This window comes from Thermobia domestica, chromosome 11 (assembly GCF_964235325.1).
Source record: "Thermobia domestica chromosome 11, izTheDome1.hap1.1, whole genome shotgun sequence".
In the NCBI taxonomy this organism is placed as follows: Eukaryota; Metazoa; Arthropoda; class Insecta; order Zygentoma; family Lepismatidae; genus Thermobia; species Thermobia domestica.
This window is the reverse complement of record NC_137464.1, coordinates 83,366,131-83,375,034: the sequence shown is the minus strand read 5'-3', so window position 1 is coordinate 83,375,034 and position 8,904 is coordinate 83,366,131.

The window sequence follows — 8,904 nt, the reverse complement described above, 5'->3', positions numbered from 1 at the left end:
TCGGAAACTTGAAAAAAGCGGACAAAAATAGTTTATTCCGAAACTATGGAAGTTGATGGACGTCTCTCTATCGCGCCTTTCTAAATCGATTGAAACTACTGTGAAAGTGATTCGAAGAACCCCTGCTGCAATACGTGCAATTATATATACAGGGTGGTTCAAAAGTGTGGAAACCCCTCGCATAAATGTCAAATACAGCAAAATATAACCAAAGGAACGATGTAGGGGAGTAATAAAAGTAAGGAAAAATTGGGGAGGATGTAGAACAATCAAAGCCGCCATCTTGAAATCCACCATCGTGAATCATACATACATTTTATAAATTGCAAACATAACATGACGCCTTATGTGAATTGGACATCGCTAGCCAGTACGAAGTTATGACAGGTGTTAATATGCATCCAAGACGCGGTTACAGGTTCAATGTGCTCTCTCTCTAATTGTATGTGCAGCTAATAAAAAAACGGTGTAAAACAAATGTGTTTAGCCTAAGGATTCAAAATTAAAATTCGCGGTTTTGCACTCGCACCATCTTCGAAGAAACACTAATACGTACTGGATTGTAATTTACTTCAGGATTACGTTGTTTCGGTAAAATTAAAAGATTCAGTATCAGGGTTGGCTGGTTTAAACCAGTCTTAAAAAAAAAAAAAAAAAAAAACGAAAAATGCTTTAAATCGTGTGAACTTCATGGTGACGTTTCCACATATCAAACCATCCGCATTACGTTTATCTACTTTTCACCTTTTAATCAAGGGGTCCCGTGTTCAATTCTCGGTCGAACCACAACCCATCTTTCAAGTGTAAACCAAGTAGCGATTCGAGGTGTCTCTTTAAGCGAAAATCTTCTCCGTGATAACCTTGGTTCATAAGGATGTTAAGTGTAATCACATACGAAACGAAACCAAATTGTGTATTTCTGCTTGCCTGAATGCCTGCTTGTTTTATGAAGAAGCCAAGGTTGCTTAAATATATTGATAGAAATTGGCAAAATTTATCAACTGCCTACGTAGCTTCCAACATCAGCTTGGATCTGACTTTGTTTTAATTTTATTCAATTATATCTACATACCAAATTTGTAATTTAATACCACAGTTTTAGCGTAGTGATTATGATACGTTGATCCTAAAATTTTACATACAGATACATTTAAAGTAATAACACGATTTTCTCAATGGTTAAGGACGTCCCATTTTTATTTGTTCTGAGTGCACATATTCTTTTATTTTGAACACCCTACTAAGTAAAAGTTCCTGGCGTTCTTACTGATTGTCATGTGATACTACCGTAAATATCGAGATGGTATCAAATACGAGGGCTATCCAGAAAGTAGATTACGTTTTCGTCTGTGTCCGCTAGGGGCGGGGCTAGCGCGGCCATCTTGGGGTCAGAGCGTTGCGCAGCTCAGTCGGCATCTAGCCGTGCTAGTGAGAGGTTCGTGCTGTGCTCCGTTAAGATACTGTGACGGTTTGAAATGTCTGCGTTAATTGAAAATCCCGCGAGCTGCGAGGTGCGTGCAGTAATAAGGTTTCTGACAGCAAAAAACTGTAAACCGATAGAAATCTATCGGCAGCTGTGTGAAGTGTATGGGGACAACATTATTACTGAAGGTGGAGTGCGACAGTGGGTCATAAGATTTAAAAATGGCCGAACCAATGTTCACGACGAAGATCGAAGTGGGAGACCCAGCAAAGTGACTGCCGAACTTGTCGAAAAAGTCGATGTTAAAGTCCGTGAAAATCGAAAGTTCACAATAACGGAACTTTCTTTGAGTTTTCCACAAATTTCGCGAAGTTTGTTGCACGAAATCATCAGCGAAAAGCTTGGTTACCACAAGTTTTGTGCAAGATGGCTTCCAAAAATCTTGACAGAGGACCACAAAAATCAGCGAATGGCTGCAGCGTTGCACTTTTTGGACGCCTACAATAAGGATGGTGACTCTTTACTCGATCGCATCGTTACTGGTGACGAAACATGGGTGAAACACGTGAACTGTGAAACGAAATTGCAATCAATGCAGTGGGGGCACACAGGTTCTCCCCAAAAACCCAAGAAATGCATGCAAACAATGTCGGCAAGGAAGATGATGGCGACTGTTTTTTGGGACAGAAAAGGTGTGATTTTGGTGGACTTCCTGGAAAGAGGCACTACAATAAACGCTCAAAGGTATTGCCAAACTCTGCAAAACCTCAGAAGAGCAATTCAAAACAAGCGCAGAGGAATGTTGAGCTCTAAGATCTTGTTGATTCACGACAACGCCCGGCCCCACACGGCAAATGTCACGCGTGAAGTTCTTGAATCTTTTTCAGTGGGAGTTGTTTCCTCATCCGCCGTACAGTCCCGACCTGGCACCGAGCGACTTCCACCTATTCCCAGCAATGAAGAAGTGGCCGGCTATGCAGCGTTTTGATGACGACGAACAGCTGCAAGAAGAGGTAACGAAGTGGTTGAAGTCGCAGGCGGCCGAATTTTTCGACGAAGGAATTTCCAAGCTCGTACATCGCTACGATAAATGCCTTAATTTGAATGGTGACTATGTCGAAAAGTAGTATTTGTGTGTGGCTTTCATCTGTATATAATAAAATTTGTTTCCTATACTTTGTTGATTTTTTATTCCAAAACGTAATCTACTTTCTGGATAGCCCTCGTAAATCAGCCTCATTGCGACTTCTTTGCGGATCCTTTCTCCTATTATAGTTATATTAAAAATATAAAATCAGAGAACAAACTTCGCCCTCTCCTGCGAAAAATCCCTTGGGTGTATTTAAAAAAATCGTCAGGAAAACCGACCTACTAGTGCGTACTGAATAAGTGGCTGCTTATGAAGGTTTGTCTTTTAACTCGAATAACCCAATAGAAAATATGCCATCTGTCTTCCACCAGGTCCTTAAGATTTGTAATCGTCTCACCACCATTTCATTTTGTCTGCAGTCGATAATTTCAAGCTGTTTTTACTTTTCAAAAGTAACTACCTATGATGTTTTTGTTAGCGTACATTAGGTTTTTCTATGATGTTCTCGTTAACGTACATTAGGTTTTTTTTTTAACTTGAATTCTTTTCAAAAAGATTTCCATTTTCCATTTTACTCAACACTGCCTGCTTTAAAATATGAATTAATTATATTCTTTGATCAAAAGTGATTTTTAACTTATGAAACGTTATGTGGATCTCTCAAACTAGATGTCTTTTCGGTGCAGATTATGAATGCCATACTAATACAAAATCATTACATAAATTTCATCTTTTGGACAAAACAGACTCTCAGTACGCTCAAAAATGGTGTTTTATAAGCCTAGTTGTAATCCTTGGTGTAAAACTTATCTCTACTTTAGAGATTTAATATATCATGGCTAAAATCCCCTTGTTTTTTGGTCAAAGAGCAACTCAATTTGCATTTAGGGGGAAATCATATCATTTCTATGGTAATAGTTTCTTAGAAAACGGCAGTTAAACGTTATACATTTATTTATAGTTAGATGCCTCTACGGTGCAGATTAAGGATACGTGTACAAATACAAAATCATTACCTAGGTAGATAGGACAAAACATATTCTTAGTAGGTTCAAAAATGTTATTTTATAGGCGAAGTTGCAATCCTTGGAGCAGCATTACTTTAGGGGCTTAAATATCATGGCTAACATTCCAGTGTTTTTTGGGCAAAATTCGACTCAAACTGCATTTAGGGGTAACGAAAACTACTTGCATGGTAAAATTTTCTTTGCAAATTACAAAGATATACGTTTATCGATAACTCGATGTCTCAAAGGTGCAAATTAAGAATAAGTATCCAAATACAAAACCATTAAACAAATCCGAACTTTTCAACAAAACAGACTTAGTTCCTTCAAGCGTGGTATTTTGTCAGTTGTATTTCCGTGCAGGTATTTTGTAAGTTGTGTTCCCCAGTGCATATATTTTGTAAGTTGAATGTCTTAGTGTAACTTTACTTTAGATGGCATAATCATCAGGCCCGTATCCAGGGGGGTCTAGGCTGGCCGGGTCCCCCTAAAATTTTCACCGTAGGCTTGCAAATGAACAATAATATTGTTGGATCGAGCCCCCTCTAACTTCAGCCGAGCCCCCCTACAATTTTGGAGTGGCTACCGGGATGATAATCATTATGGCTAAAATTCCAGCGTTTTTTGGACCAAACATGGCTACGTTAAATGAAAACTATCACCAACTTTTACTAGGTTGCTTACTTACATACAGATTTGTTCCACAATCCAGGTGGAATGAGAAAATTCAGGTAGGGCTTTATGCAGAATCGTTTTGACGTATGATTAGCGTCATACTAAAGGCCTGACTACTGCAGGAAACATATGTTAGTCGAAATCTTTAGTAATCACGCGTCAGAATGACTCTGCATAAGTTCTCGCAGCGAGTAAAACTACGCGATTAGCACGGGTGTTAGGGTGCCGATGGCGCTATTTGAAATTTTCTAGTTTAATATTCCACGATTATAGTCTGAATCTAAAAGGAGCAGTGATGATGATTATCGAAATGGTGGACTGAAGGAAGTGAAAAAATCCAAGAAAATCCACGCAATGTGTTTTTTATTTTTCATTCTTTTACCCGCTTTACAAATAGAATAAAATTTTCAAACTTATTGTTAAACACATTGTTATGGCTTATTCTGATTAATTAGGGTTTTGACCACTGCGGCCGTTTTTATGGACGGAAGCACTTCGAATTTTGTTTACGCCCGTATCTTCATATTCCATACTTCTCTGCCTGTGTGAAGTTGGCCCCCCAAAAGTTTGGGCTACACGAGATATTTATTGGGCCAGAAAGTACTTCATTTGGGCTGTTTGGGCTAGCAACTTTTAGCGTTTGGGCTACTCTGGAAACAAAGTTACAGCCTCACAAAGTTTGAGGGGCCAACTTCACGTTAGCCCCCCAACTGTTTGGGCCAGACGAGATTTTTATTGGGCTGGGTAGTACTTCGTTTGGACTGATTGGGTCAGCAACTTTTAGCGTTTGGGCTAATATAGTTTCCGAAATATGGGCTATTAAACTTTTTGAAAAGTGATTTTCCTGCTTCTTTTGTCGGGGCCAACTTCACTAATATGATATTTCTGACAAACATGTTTATTGAAATTTACAGTACTTTGTGTCGACTAGCAGTTTAGGAAGTTTCAAGATTTGGGCTGTTTTCGAAACAGAATTAGAGCTTCACAAAGTTTGAGGGGCCAACTTCACGTTAGCCCCCCAAGTGTTTGGGCCAGACGAGATTTTTATTGGGCTGGATAGTACTTCGTTTGGGCTGATTGGGTCAGCAACTTTTTGCGTTTGGGCTATTATAGTTTCCGAAATATGGGCTATTACACTTTTTGAAAAGTGATTTTCCTGTTTCTTTTGTCGGGGCTAACTTCACTAATATATTTCTGACAAACATGTTTATGGGAATTTACAGTACTTTGTGTCGACTAGCAGTTTTGGAATTTTCTAGATTTGGGCTGTATTTGAAACAGAATTAGAGCTTCACAAAATTTGGGGGGGCAACTTCACATTAGCCCCGAAGTGATTGGGCCAGACAAGAATTTTATTGGGCTGGATAGCACTTCGTTTGAGCTGATTGGGTCAGCAACTTTTAGCGTTTGGGCTATTATAGTTTCCGAAATATGGGCTATTAAACTCTTTGAAAAGTTCTTTTCCTGCTTTTTTTTGTCGGGGCCAAGTTCACTAATATGACATTTGTGACAAACAGGCCCGTATCCACGGGGGGCTAGGGGGGCCGGCCCCCCCCTAAAATTTGGCTGGCCCCCTAAAAGTTTCACGGTAGGCTTGCAAATGAACTATAATATGGTGATAAAGTATAATATGATTGGGTCGGCCCCCCCTAACTTCTACCGGGCCCCCCCTAAATTTTTGAGCTGGCTACGGGCCTGGTGACAAATACGTTTACTAGAAATGGCAATACTTTGTGTCGACTAGTAGTGTAGCAAATTTCAAGATTTGGGCTGTAGTTGAAATAGTTGGACCTTCACGAAGTTTAGGGGGGGGGCTACGTTCAAGCCCTTCCAAGTGACTGGACCTGACGAAAATTTTATTGGGCTGGATAGTATTTCGTTTGGGGTGATTCGGTCATCAAGTTTTAAGACCTTCAGATATTTTGCTGCCGGAAATTATAGGTTTCAATGTAGTAGGTTTTGATTTTTTTTATCTTATAAACTTTTTGGACTATACATCGGTGGAACACCAAATGGTGAAGAAAGATGCAATGTTCCACACATTATGCAAGAGGTTTTGATACAGAATTTCGTCATTATTAATATCTACGATAGTACTAAATTTACATTTGGCAGAGGTTGGAAGTGGTCGCCCAAAACCATTAAAATGATTCCGTATGTTCCTTTTCTATTCTTATTATTTATTTTCATTTGCTATTCTTTTTTGTTTTCATCTATTTCAATTTGCGATAATTTTCATCATTATTTTTCCTATTTAATTCAATTTCATATTGTTTATGTTATTATTGTCTCTCCTTCCTTACTATAACTTAGGTTTGCTTATCTTTTCTTCTGTCTTGTTCGTAAGTTATTTTAATTTGCGGTTATTTTGATTATTCTTTTTGTGAAAGTGAAACATTTCCTAAGCTGTCCTCCTGTAGTATTAATTGCAATTGTTCATATTTAACTTGTGTTTGCTCTGTTTCTGTTCTTAGTTAGTTGGCAGTCGTTCTGTGTCCTCCCTCCTCCTATAGTGAAAGCGTTTCAAGATGAATCAAATGATTGACAGGTGGACCGTGTGAAAGTGCACGACACCTGCAGAATGATTAATTCGATAAACAGGACCGTGAGAAACTGAACGTCACCATTAAAATGTAGGTCTTTTAATTATGACTCCCATTTATTTACGACTTTGCCTGCGAGCACCGTGATCGCCTTTGGACGGGGGCATCGCCCCGGTTGCCCCAGCCTTGTTACGCTCCTGGACCGAGGATGCATATGCAAGACCAAAACCAAGACTAAATGTATAAGAATACCAAGACTGCCAAGACTCCAGCAAAAACTTGACCCACCTGCATTGATACTTTTATTAATAGGCGAAAAATATAGAAAAGCTTTATACTTCAAATTCATAATTTTGTATTTCGTTTTCAGCAAGGTGGAGCAGAAGGATTCAAGTACTTCCCTAGAAACATGAAGTGCTCATCGTAATCTTTTAAAACAAACGATGTGAGAAAAAAAAATTGCTTTCTTATTGCTTTCCCTATATACAATATAATGCGGATGAATATTCGGCTTAAAAATTACAAAGAATTGTTAATAATAATAATAATAATAATAATAATAATAATAATAATAATAATAATAATAATAATAATAATAATAATAATAATATAAAGGAGACTAGTTACAATACTGTATGCTCCTTGAGACTCCATTGGGAATCAAACCTGGAGCTTTTGCATCAAACACAGGTGTATACCGGGTGCACCATTTAAAATGTCCCACCTTTATAACAGAGGAACCAAGAGAGATAGAGAAGCGAAACTTTGCACAAAATAACTACAGGAAGGGGGACATCTATCGATGTATTGAGTAACATTACCAGGTGAACAGTGTTGCCAACCCAATATAAAGTTATGATTTTTTAAATGGAATGACCTAAATTTAATTTCATAATTCGAATCAGCAATGAAAACAATGACGAAAGAGGTGACACTTGCAGATCAGTGTTGCATACTTTTTGAGAAATATTGTAAAACATGTGTCAAATTTAAGCGCCTTTAACACACACAAGGAATGAAGTAGTAACTATTTGTGCACATTAAATGAAATACTGGGAATAACTCTTTCAAATGACTTCAAGTTTAGAAGGATCAGTTAAACAGTGTTGCCACAACAGGAGAGAGAAAAGTTGAATTTGGAAATAATGCAATAACTTGAAAAAGGTCCCTAGTACAGTATGATTTAAAATTCATACAGCAAATCAGTATGTCATAAGGAGCATTGTCACGTTTATTTGAGAGCGATAAGTCAAGTACTTACCGAGATATTCGGTACTCTGTAAAAGCTGAGAATTTTGTGCTGTACGAGATAGTAACACTGTTTCAAAATTCCCTTTTTTCCCTCTGTGTGGGAGAAATATTAAAGTACTAATCTGTGAATAAGTTATATTCTGTGACATGCCAAATTAAAACAAACTATTTACAATAAGGAAACAGAAAATGATTTCTGTTTCATGAAGTTTGTAATGTATGTTACAAATAATTTTCTTGATCATCATAAACATATATTTCTTTAATTTAATTTCTTTCTCCTGAATATAAGTTAGAAAAGACAATAAAACGTAGATATTAATAGTTGTAAAATTTTAATTGAAAATACATAGGCTATGCTCTCTTAAATTTTAGCAAAATTTTTCAAATCATCCAATATTTGTACGTACTATCCAGTTTTATTGGACCATACACAACTTATTTTGTATTTCATTCACCACGAAATTAACTACAAATATTGTATAAATATTGTTTTTTTAAGAAGTGAGTTGCATTTATGGATTCAAAGATGCCGATTCCCTTATGAGGACTCAAACGTGATGAGTAAAAGTACAGTAAATAGAAATATGCCATAAAAGCTATAGTGGAAGAAACACCAAACAACCCCTGTTAAGTGGCCATTAATAACAAGAAATATATGTGATCGGATAAGAAACGGAGAACCTGGTGGGACCATGAAAGGTTGGATCCGTAGTGAGTTGACGAGTAAACGAGTACAGTATAAAGAAAAATCAAATCTGTACTGGATGGCCACAAAAAGCAAGGAAGTATTTAATGAAGTTAGGGCAGGGCCAAAGTAGTGGAAACTCAAAGTGTCTTTAGGGACCAGACGCGTTAGCAAAGGTGGGTAAGTTGTAAACATACTGTGTAAACAATATTCCATAGTTCTGCAAA